Raw genomic sequence first — 12,582 nt, 5'->3', positions numbered from 1 at the left:
ACAACATTCATTGCCTTTCACAGAATTTTTGCACAATGCACTATCTGTACCTCTATATAGGGTCAATGAACCAGCACTGTCTGCAGTAAAACAGATATGCTTTGTCATACAGTCTCTTCTCCTCACCCTCTGTCCTCAAGCGGAACAAGCTATGAAGTCCAAATTAACATACAAGTGACAGAAAAACCTTTAGGTAAGGACTAAGACTGGGTTGGTTGGGGTTTCTTGGAGTTTTTTGTTGTGGTGGTGGTTGTTATTTTTGTTTGGGGTTGTGGGGTTTTTGTGTGTGTTTTTCTGTTGTTTTTGTTTTTGGTTTTTTTTGGGGGGGATGGGGGGAGGTTGGGCGCAGGGGAGGGGCAGTGTGTTTGTTTTGGTGTTTTTTTGGCTTCAGTGCAGTTTTTTGCAAGTGGAAATGTGATCCCTTTCCAGGTTATAATATTAGCTTGTGGCTCCCCTGGCAGAATGGACTGTGCCAGGGATTAACTGCTTCCCTGACAAATGATGGCCAATTCAGGGCATATCTCTAGAAGCCCTGTGTAAGGACCAGCTTGCATCCTGAAGATGCAACAACTCAATGTCGTCTTTCATTCCAGGCCAGGATTCACTTCTACATCTTTCCAGGATAGGAGACCAGAGGTTTGAAATTGCTCAGGCACACATCATCTCAACTCTAGAATTGTGCTGAAGGGATTGGAAGGATGTTCTACACATCTTTCCTCTTCATCTAGCCCTATGGTGTCAGTCGGTGAAATGAGAAAAAATTACATTACATCACTTGCAAGTGAAATATGAAGAGAGGTGAATGCAGCAGCAAAGGATTCTGAATGCATCCTGTGCCATACTGAGAGATCCATGGCCTGTATAAAGCCATAGAAAAGTCTGGGTTGGAAGGGATCTTTAAAGAACACTTAGTCCAACCCCCTGGAAGGAGCAGGGTCATCTTGAACTAGATCAGGTCACTCAGAGCCCCATCTAGCCTAGCCTTGAATATTTCCACGGACAGGGCATCTGCCACTTCTCTTTGAATAGTCAAAGGCACAGACACGATGGCAGGAGTAGAAAAATGGACCAGGCATAAAGGGATCCTTCTCTAAATGCACCCTTCCACCTTCTCACAATGTACAACTCAGGTAATTTCTGATCCAGATCTCATAGCTATGTGTTTCTGCTGATGAACATTTTCCTCATGTTAATTTGACTCCTTGCTTTCCTGAACGAAATGATGCCATGGTACCCTGCAGTAACAAGCTCAATGGGTTAATTATACATTTTGTACAATGATCAGGGCATGAAAGTTTCTGGAATCAAAGACCATGATTACAGAAGAGGTAAAGAAAGATGCATTTTTTTTCTTGAAAATGTGTCATAATATATATCAGTGTAATTAATTGATTACATTTTATTCACACAGCTAGGCCTTTACTGCCTAATAGAAACCATAACACAATTAAATGTTATACAGACAATACAGTTTTCAAATTTCTCAAAAAGACTCGTGCTTTCATATTGTATTTTGCAAAACATCATAAAGCTTATTTTCTGTCTTCCAAAAAATGCAATTTCATTTGAAGCGTAACAGTATGGGAGATCTTCCTACCAAATAGCCAGCAAATGTTTTTGTTAAACTTTCTGCAAGACAAGAAAACACAAATTAGGTTTGTAACTGTTCATCAGTTAGATTTTGAATCTGCAAAATAAAAATAGCTATTTGAAATTCTGCCTTTATATTTCCTGCACAGAGTGCTTTTGTCTTTGACCTATTTAAAATAAAAATTTCCCCTATAAGCTGTAAAACATAAAAGCTGCTGTTGACTATCCTCAAACTTCACACAAATTCTAGCCACACTATTAGAGACTTACTGCTATGATGTTTAGGCATCATAACATGATTATAATAAAAGCTGTTGAGGTTTGGGGTCAAGGTTCCCCAATGTTCTTGTTTTGACAAATGATCTCTGCAGCATTTACATATCATAAGCTATGTTTAGAATTAAATGCTTCAATTAAATCAACAACTTGTTTTTTCCCTCTGGGGTGATAAACAACCAAAATGAGATGTGGGGTTTTTTCTGTCTGCAGCAAGAGGGTTAAAAAGACAGAGGGAGCAACAATAAAGACTGTTGAAAGGTCATTCTGATAAAAGCCCTAGTTTCAGTTCTACTCTAAGTTTTATTCTGATTGACAGTTTTGTGGTCTGTCTTACGAATTATTGGAAGCATTGCCAACAAAACAGAGGTTGCACAAGAACTTTTCCCACACTCGTTTCTACCATTCTGGTTCAGTGAACCTCACTCTTAATTTCCTAGCTCAGTTGTGTCTGGAGCTGTGTTTTTACTTTCCTCAAGACAATTCCAAGATTTTCCCAGAGATTAAAGGAATTAGAAGCTTATTGTTTATTGGAGACCTACACTCCAGAGTGCATCAGAAAGGAGGATAACTCCAGCAGAAGAAATATATTTTTCTTCCTGAACAGCCTCACTGGTCCACCTACTGTCCTCACTGATTATTATAGTGCAAAGATACTTTTATTAATCATAATGATATTAAATGGACCTGATGCGATTTAACACATTTATGAGACTCTTTCATGTCTCACTGCAGGAGGCTGATATTTAAACCCTAGTCCTCACTGAACCTGAAAGCATTAATAATCCCCTTCTCTTTGGCCCATATGCAGGCTCATTACAGTTGCTCTTTATAGTTATCTATTTTCTCTTAGGCCCTTATGCAGAGAAGAATCTCTATAGAGGAAAAAGCTTAAGCACTTGATTAACTTTAAATACATTGAAGTCAGTGCTCAAAGTTAAGCAGGTGCTTAATACTTTCTTGAATCAGGGCCTCACAGCCTAGAGTTTCTGTCTCTGTACTGGTTCAAGAAACAGTGGTCTAGAATTTGCTTCTCCACTCAACTTCATTGATGCAAATCAGGAGAACTCCATTTAGATTAAAGAGCTTAGCTCATCTTTGCCTTGTATTTTATAGAATCATCTAGAAAACTGGGTGTCATACATTGCTGCTGGGAAATAGGAGACTTCAAATGAACTTTGCATTCACTTTTGTCACAGTTATAGATGGCTGAACATCAGCAGGAATATCAGAAGGAAACTGCAACTCAGAGGTGGTGATGGACCACCACCAGCATAAAATAAGAGAACAGGACGAGGCTAAAGTGACTCTTCATGACTTGACTGAGTGAATTGCCTCCAGACCATTGCAATGAGGTGGATAGAAGGGGATTGAGCAGGGGCAGAGGGATGTACAGGCAGCAATGAGTGCCGTGAGCAAGACATGTGCCCTCCATCAATACCGATAGTCAGACCTCACTGCTGGCAGTGTGCATATGAAAGAAGCCATGTGAAGACCACCTTCCCTACACTCTTTCCCTCCAGTTATTGTACTCCTCTCCCTCAAGAATGAAAAGGACCTTTTTGCTTTAAGGGAGCAATACCTAAAATCCTGCCTACATCCAGTTCCTTTCCCCAGGTGTGTGGTGGACAATATCCCCACAGAACTCACTTCAGCAGCTTTTAAATCTGCTTTCATGAGGAACATTCTGGGACACAAGGTCAGTTGGGAGTCATCTGTTTCCTCAGACACTAAACTGAATCTGAATTCCAGCAACAGTCAATCTATTAATGACCTACAGCCACTGGCAACCTGCATACTTGTCTGAGGGTGTAGATCAACACATGAAATGGTGTCTGACATTGCTGGACAAGACCTGAAGTCCTAGACCTTAATCATGTACCTGTTGCCAGAGATGTTTGATTGGTCCATGATTGTAAATATGTACTTCAGAGTTTCAGCTGCTCCTCTACATTTGGTCTTTTTGGCTGATGTTTAATATATGATGTGAAAAGAATTTCAGGCACATTTCACGCACTTTGAGGGTAATTACATAGTAGCAAGGGAAAACATACAGTCTCATTTTTTCATCTTCAAGAACTTCTCTGAGGTTTGGTTTGGGACATGCCAGAAGAATACTCACCAAGAGGACATTAGCCTGCAGACTGGATGGACTGAAGTCTTTAACCACCATCAAACAACTCTATTTCACAGTATCAGACAAGCATCCCAATTAGAAGCTGGCATCACCTGTCACTGATAAAACAGGATTTAAGAGCCTTGATTTGCGGACTAAATAAAAGCACAATGACAACAGATGGTAGGGAGGTTTTGGGGATTATCCTAAAACTTGGATTATTCTCAGGACCAGCCAGGTAAAGCATAAGTACTACCTATAGTCTTAGTTTCAATGTAGATGTAGTTCCTGGGAGCAGGGAATATGGCATACAAAATGCAGAGCTAACATTATCACTGCCTATGCACAGCACATGCATCTCTTACAGCGAGAAATAGTTAACAGACATAGAATGAGCACATGCAGAGCTGGTAGATATGCCCAATTGAATGAATCAGTTTATATATTTAATCCTTCTTAAACAGGTTTATCCTCCAAAGAGTTTCTCATTTCTTCTTCTTTTCCATGATTTAGCAGCCAGCAATCTTACAGCCCTACTGTGCTTAGAAGGGGGCTCCAATTTTTTTATTTCTAACAAGGTTTCCAGCAGATTTTGAATGTCATACAAGTATTCTATTTGCACATTAACTTCTTTCAGACTGAACACTTCCAGAGCTAAATTATTATCCCTGAGATCCATAAAGGCACAAGAGCCATCACTCCCTGTTCAGTGGAGGCAGCATCAGTCCTGGGCAAAATTTAACAACCACTTTTCTTTTGAACATCGACATTTGAGAAACATCTAAATATTTAATTCTCTTATTTCCTGACAAGGAGACTTACCAGCCTTTGTCACTGGTTGGGAGATCTAGCTAGAGCCACACGTACAGGAATAATCCAAAAGTTAAATGTACATGGTTTAGGCAGCTAAAGTGGAAGCAGTTGAGCTTGGACTCTCAAGTCTATAGATCTGAAAATCTAGGACTCTGTAAGAAAAAGTTGAACAGAGAATGGCTGTGAAATTCAAACATTCTACCAGGGAAAAATATTCGTTGTTGAGCATTTTGGGACAAAGAACTGAAAAAGGATAGTATTGCAACTGTCAGAAAAATCAGGAGTATGTTCGTTAGTAATTCACAATAACCCATGGCAGACTGGGGCCTGCTGAAATCCAGAAAAATAAATGGAATACTTCTCCTTTGACCATGCTTCATGTGAAACCAGTTTTAATGTGACATTCTTTATCTGGTAACATTTTATATGCAAGCTGATTCAATTTTCTGCATAGACATGCAGCATGCTACTGAAGAAGCAAGTGCCAACAAAGATTATTTCAATCTGCAGTTGGAATTAAGGGTATCATCTGTCCTGCTGCACGATGAGCTCATCATACAGAGGGAAATGAGCACCATACAACACTGCCTTGTAAAGGTTTTGGATGGCACTTTCATCCAAAAGCAACAAACAAAAATTTGGCGTGATTTCTTTCATACATAGTGTGATTCTTTTCATACATTTCATCATCAATCATTTTTAGCTCAAACATCAATATATGCATTAGATGATTGCATATCCAATGACATACATTCATGAAAAGATACAGGCCCTGTGCTGATTGGAAATTATTACATAGTAAAATCTGATACTTATTCATACTGACCTTTGCCATTTTCTTGCAAAAACCACAATTATCCTTCCAACACAGTGATATGTTTGGTGTGATATTTTTCTACGAGTATTCAGCATATTTCATTAAATAATCCTGTAATAATATTAAGGTTTGATATACTTGTTTGATACACTTGGCAAAATGTGGGATGATATAAATCAACCATGTCAATTATCAGCATAAGTTCTGAGGCACCACAGGGATCATCCTGGTTCGACTGACATCCTTAGCTATCTGAAAAGACACACCAAATCCTATGATACAAACAATCCCACAGTGACACTTATTGCAAACCTCCAACAAAGGGATTTGGCCAAAAAACCCTAAAACCAAAACACACACACAAAAAAAACCAAACTAAAAGCACTCTGGGAGCCGAATTTAAAAAAAAAAAAAAGAAAAAAAAAAGAAGAAAAAAAAAGGAAAAAAGCCAACAACCCAAAGCAAAAGAGTAAAAACTTAATTGAAAATTTTCTGGTATTTAAATATTACAACAAAAACATGGAAATCTCTGTAGTGATAATTATAGCAAAAAAGGTAACAGCTGGAAAGAAACTAATTATGAGAGGACAAAAAGAAGATAGAGTACAAGAATACTTCCATCTCTCATGAATCAAAGTGATGCTCAGATCTGGGTTAGCAGTAGCTGCAGCAGACAATCCTGTGGCACAGGAGATGTACATAATCATGAAGACATGTGATGAACGAAAAAGCAAGTATGAAACATCTGTTCTTCAGCTACACAGGCATGTAATTCCTGAGCTTCTCACCTTCATCATCATATCCATCCATCCATCCATCCATCTATCTATCCATCTCTCTGCTAACTCAGCTTGGATTTGATCTGTTGAGTACTAGTGAGCTGCACTTCTCACCTGCAGAGAAGGTGAATGCTTACAGAACACTTATAAGACTTACAGATTCACCAGTCAGTCTTGTGTGGAATATTCCATTTTACTCATTCAGACTTCTAACTCAATAAAATTTAGGTAACTGTGTGTCAGATTGCATAGTTTAACTACTTGCTCTCTCCATAAACATGAGAGGAATGATAAATTTCTCTCAAGGCATGCAGGTGAAGATACTGTTAGATTAGGTGCTTCCCTCTTTCCATTGACTGTACCAGAATGAAGGAATCTCCAGATATTAATCCAGAGCCATTAACTGAGAATTTTACTTCATGTAAGGAAAAAAAAAAGGTATTTAATACATCTGCCTGGTCCATTCACAGCTGGTGAAACAGAGTCTCTGCAGACTTCCTCACTATGCCTGAAGAGGAAAAATGCTTTGTTAGGGTTTTTTACACTTTACCATTTGGCACACAGCAAATGACTTAGCAAATGAGATAAAATGCTCTCAGCCTCACTGAGTTCACATTTCTTTGTGCCAAAAGATTTCTGTAGTTGCCAGGCCATGGGAATTTGTAATACTCTACATTGCCTGCTAAAGCAGAGCCACTGGCAGACAGGATGGCTGTAGACAAGACCAAAAGCAGGGGCACTACCATGTACCCTGACTGATGCTGCTGAGACTTCAGTACTGCAAAGAATTTAATCCCTTTTCATGGAATAGCTTTCATTTTTCAACCAAAGAAATTCATAATAGAAGTACTATACATGGAGTATCTCAACATACTATGTGAGGTATAATAGCTCTCCCTTTTCAGACTACAGCAGAAATAAATCTAAATTAAGATTTCCCTGTTCCTTCCAGGGAAGTCCAAGATTTCATCTTTAAAATTACCCCACCGTGATCTCTCTACCTTGATATGGTGGATAGTGTCACCCTTCTCACTAAAGCACAAAAAAAATCTAAGGACAGCTGTTTTGTAACAAGATTCAGAGGTGCTGAAAATGGGAAAGGGAAATCAAAAGTCCTTTTGTTTTGATAAAAAATGAAAACTTAATAGAAAAAGAGGAAACTTTTAAATATTTTTTTTAAAGAAAAAAAAACCACTTTGAGAAAAATGACCCTCCTATATCACGTATTTCACTTTATATTCTATACCTATTATAAAAGCAACAAAAATGAAAGAAATCACTTAGTTTTCACCTATTCCAGGGAAATCTGAATAATTTAATGAGAACTGTTGTCTATGGACAAGCATTTACTATAAAGAGTACAGAATGAACTTATTAAAACTTTATAACTGTCAAAATTCTTGTGTCCAGGAATTTAGATTCTTCTAGAGTCAACTCTGAAAGTTTTGTCCTGTACTGAAAACATAATTCATAAATTTCTGCCCACTCTTGCTGTGGAAAAAATAGAAGTTACATCTGTAACTCTTCTTGGTATTGAAAAGGTGACTTACCTTTTTTGGTTTTGGTAGCCATGTTTTGAAGAAAAATGGAATTGTATACTTGGTAATGGTAAGGAATGCACCACGGTGCTTTAAAATGAGGGCTCAAGTTGCTTTAGTGCTAAAAATTTTGGAATAAATCCTTGCAGTTAGATATTGTGTTCAGGTAAGGTTTTGCCTTTATTCTTCTTTTATTTCTGTGTCTGGAAAGGTGAAGAAGTCAAAAAAAGTAATGAGAACACACTTGAAAAATAAAAAATTGATATTACTATTTGGTATTTGTGTAAAAAAAGCTGCTCAGTAAGAGCAGACTTGGAGCTATTTTAGCACGATGCTGCTCTCCACCCCATGTGAAAGGTCTGTGTCTGAGACCAGACAAGGTCACAGGGTTAGAGAAAGCATTGCCTGCTACGGCCACAAAGCATTCAGCTACTGAGGATGAAGAGCAGTTCCCTGCCCAGATTTATAACCTCCCCTGCTGTTTCAACCTGAACACTGGCATATGCTCCAAAGGAAAATGGTCTCCCACACTTGGGGCTGAGAGGGAAAGAAGTGATGCAATGGAAAAAAAGCAGCAAGAAAAAACCTGGTGCTGAGCACAAGGAAATGTTTTCAGAAAGCAAGCTGCCTGAACACAAAGCTACATATGTTGATACAGCATAGGCAGAGTTGGGTGAATAAATGAGATGTTGACAGTGTTTTAGCCCTGTAGAAAAGAGGAAATTCTAATGGAAACAGCATTCTCCATGTCCATCATTTGATACCTTGGTTAGAAAATATCCTTAAGGAACAATAGCACTGAGAACATGTGTTACTATATACAGCTAATGATACAGAATATTAATTTGTTTGATTGTTTGCTTACTGGTCTTTGGTTTTTTTGTGATATAGGATGGCAGTGGGAAGGCAAAACAACTATAGAGACCTGCATTACAGCCACTGAGTGGACAGTACTTCAGGAAAACAGGATTCCAGTTCTCCCTAAAGCTTTGGTGAACATGGGACATTCTTGTCCCCATTGTCTGACTGCACTTTTTTGCAAATTCTCAGTTTCTAAAGAAGAGATAACAGCTTCAGATTCCTGCACTTTTACTAGAGATCCAGCTCGTGTCATCCATCACTCAAGTGGAGTAACAGCACCAGACTACTAGGAGCTCTGTGCTACAGCAATGAGGAAATGGCTCTGGCATGGTCATCATTTTCCTTCCTGGCAGCTGATACACTATGGAAATTTCCATACTGTTGAAATGTTGCCTAAGAAAGGCTAAAGCCATTGGTATGAATAAGAACTAAGGACTGAAATGTACCATTTTCAGTCCTATTTTATAGAAGCTGGGGAAATAATTTGTGCTCCCCTTGTATTTCTTCTCTGTCTTCTGTACTATTCAACTACTTAGAAGCAGAGGAATCATTTATATTTAACACAGCTTCTATTCTAAAGCTCACATATAAGTAAAGTTAACATAGACCACTCCATACTGCTGTTTGCACAGCTGGATATGTCAGATAGAATAAGTTTATCTTTTCTAACATGACCTTAAATCCACAGTGTCTTTCTTGTTTAGACCAACAGCATAATGTTTTTTCTGTAAAGAAGGCTCATTTTAGTGAAGCCATGTTCTTAGTGCAGCCCTACAGGTACATAAATTGCAATTAATTGCTTCAGCATACCCTCAGATCTGAGTGTTCACCTTCCAGCCACAGGATTTGTCTAATTATAAGTAAAAAGTCATTTACATTTGAATTATGACACCTACAGGTAGTGAGAGCCCCTTGATTCCAAGATTATAATAATTCGGAGAGGGGAGGGGGGTTTACATTTTTCCATTTCAAGGAGGTTCCTGCTTTCCTTAGCAGACACCTGTCTTTTCAAACCAAGACACCTATATACCAGGTACCAAGTAGTCATCAGTGGGATGCTCAGAGTAACCCAGGACACCTGTGTGGGGGTAGCAGACATTACACACCATATCGTGCTGCTGCATTAGAGGTTATGGCCTGTCATTTTTATTTTGGAGAACCTTTTGCAAAACTAAACACCTCTAAGTAAGCAACTTCCTCATAATTTTTGTGCTGTCTATTTTAGAATGGACTGAATCATCCTTTAGGCTGCACTGACTGTTTTGGGTTGATCTCTATCAGCTCTCATGAGAGTTTAGTGCATGTATCAAATATCATCTGCAGACGTCAAATGTCAATGCCATAGTCAGCAAGCTGAATCCTGTCCTAAGGCACTGTGTGCTGGAGACATGACATAACTGTGTACTCTTAATTTTCCATTATTCATGGGCAGATTGCCTGGTTCACAAAATTCACATGCTTTACAGGCCAGGACGTACCCAAGCAGCCTCCATTTGGAGAAAACTGTGGTGTGCTCTAATCAGAGAGTATTACGTTGCTTTCAGGCCCATAGAAGGTGAGACTCTACTGCTTTAGAACCTGATCTACATGCTTGTTCACTGCTGTACCAGTGCTGAAACTGTACTGTACTGAAATAAAGGCTCTACAGAACCCAAGAAGATGGATAACATGGCTCAGAGCCAGCAAAGGTGGGTCTTATCTCACTTAGGATGGCTATGGAAGAGAAACAGGACCCTACACATACCACCATGGTCAGGTATTGGTTGCACTGACTCATCACTCCAATTTGGTTATTATGCAATGATGAACAATTTAGACATTATGCAAGTCATTATGTCATAAAAAGTTATTCCAAATTGGAGTTCTCTTCTTAGCTCATGGAAAAGGCCTGTTTACTTAGACTGGTTTGACCTTTAATTCCACAGCTTCCTTTCTTCTGTGGTCTCCACGTCAGTCCTCCCAACCCTTCTACTGCTGTATGCATCTCTTTTCTGTTTTGATGACACTTTCATTTAGGCCTTTAAGTTGTGAGGTTCCCAAAACGGGCGCACAAACACCCAAGAGGATTGTGTCTACACTGTATGAATCAGGTCACTAATGTTGGCTCCTGGCTCTATCTTGGTAGAATTTTTAAACTTAAGTTGATTTGACATAGATTTTTACCTCAACGTTTGTCCATGAGTATTTCAAAATTAGTTTCCTGCAGGGAATATTTTTTAATTAGCTAAGTCTTTCAATTTAAAAGTTAATCTTACAAAGCTAATCTTGAACACAAAAGTTCCTTAGGACAAAAGAAAAATAAGTGCTAGAAACATAGAATCATGGAATCATTTTGACTGGATCCTATCGAGCCCCATAGCCTCGTGTGTGTCTAAATGTTGTAGCAAGTCATTGACCATTTTCCCTTGGATTGTGGGGGTCTCATTCTGTTTCCTGTCCCTATCCCAGCTCGGGGGACTGGGTACCCATATATCTTTATTACATATTACATATATCTTTAATGATAAGGAATTAAGTTCTATAGCCTCTTCCCCATCCTTTGTCACTATGTTTCCTCCAACATCCAATAAACAATGAGGATTCTCCTTGGCCCACCTTTTGTTGCTGATATATTCGTAGAAACATTTTTATTGACTTTTATAGGAATTGCCAAATTAAGTCCTGGTTGGCCTTTGGCCCCTCTAATTTTCTCCCTGCATAACCTCACAACATCCTTGTAATCCTTCCAAGTTTTCTGCTCCTTCTCCCAGAAGCCATAGACTCTCTTTTTTTTCCTGATTTCCAGCCAAACTCTCTGTTCATTAAGTTTGGTCTTCTTTCCTGATTGCTTGTCTCTAGGCACATGGGGACAGCCTGCTCCTGTGCCTTTAGGATTTCTTTTTTGAAGAATGTCCAGCCCTCCTGGACTCCTTTGACCTTCAGGACTGTCTCCCAAGGGACTCTGCCAACCAGGCTCCCACACAGCCCAAAGTCCACCCTCCAGAAGACTAAGGCAGCAGTCCTCTGACCCTCTCCTCACTTCTCCTACAATCAAATCCTCTATCATTTCACGACCATGCCTAAAATGGCCTCCAAACATCACATAACCCACCAGTTCTTCCCTGTTCACAAAAAACAGGTTGAGAAGAGCAGCATTTCACAGCAGAGTTTCATGGCAGTCTCTCTATCCTAAGGATGTATAAGGTTTTTCATAGTTAATTTAGAAATTTGCCTTCTTTTAACTTCAGTCTAATGTGTTTGCACAGCCAGGATGAACACAGTAGATAGGTGGATAAGGAGATATTTTTAAAGTGGAAGAAAGAAAATTTCTTGCAGTGACCTTTTGAAGCATCTCCTGGTCAGATTTGATTCATAATCAGGAATAATCATGAACTATTCTCATATTCTTTATCTCATTATTTAAAGGGAAACATATCAAATGCCAAGTAATTACATCTGTGCCAAAAAGTAATTTTATATTACTTGTTAAGTGAGAGAAGAATAATAATTTCCCTGTTCTTTCCAAATGAAATTCAATGATAGACCATGAAGCAATTAATAAATCAATACATGACCATCTTCACTAACAGTTCAAGAGGAACTTCTGGCAGTCCTTACACAAACAATACCTTCTACCTGGCAAAAAGCTAAAAAGAAAACTTACTGTGCTTGTGAAACATTAATTTGAAAAAGTCTCTGGGTGTCTCAAAGGAAACTTGAGCAAGTCCAATAGTGTATGATCAGCAGAGATGGGTAACTAAGAGGGGACAGAAAATAGAGCTTCCAGCACAATGGAAATAAATTGTTAGCCAC

The 12,582-nt window shown here is 38.9% G+C and overlaps 1 long non-coding RNA gene across 1 annotated transcript; it reads right to left on the bottom strand.

Moving 5' to 3' along the window:
• Positions 1–300: 300 nt before the first annotated feature.
• LOC147655903 (uncharacterized) lies at positions 301–4,947 on the bottom strand. The gene is made up of 3 exons (XR_015280477.1): positions 4,805–4,947; positions 3,989–4,101; positions 301–1,629 (listed from the first exon to the last, which is right to left on the bottom strand). It is a non-coding gene; the product is annotated as an uncharacterized LOC147655903 (long non-coding RNA).
• Positions 4,948–12,582: the final 7,635 nt, after the last annotated feature.

The sequence above is a fragment of the Cyanistes caeruleus genome, chromosome 1 (genome assembly GCF_971803275.1).
Source record: "Cyanistes caeruleus chromosome 1, bCyaCae1.hap1.1, whole genome shotgun sequence".
NCBI classification, from domain to species: domain Eukaryota; kingdom Metazoa; phylum Chordata; class Aves; order Passeriformes; family Paridae; genus Cyanistes; species Cyanistes caeruleus.
Note: the sequence above shows the minus strand (reverse complement) of the source record. Positions and strands in the feature narration are given on the sequence as shown.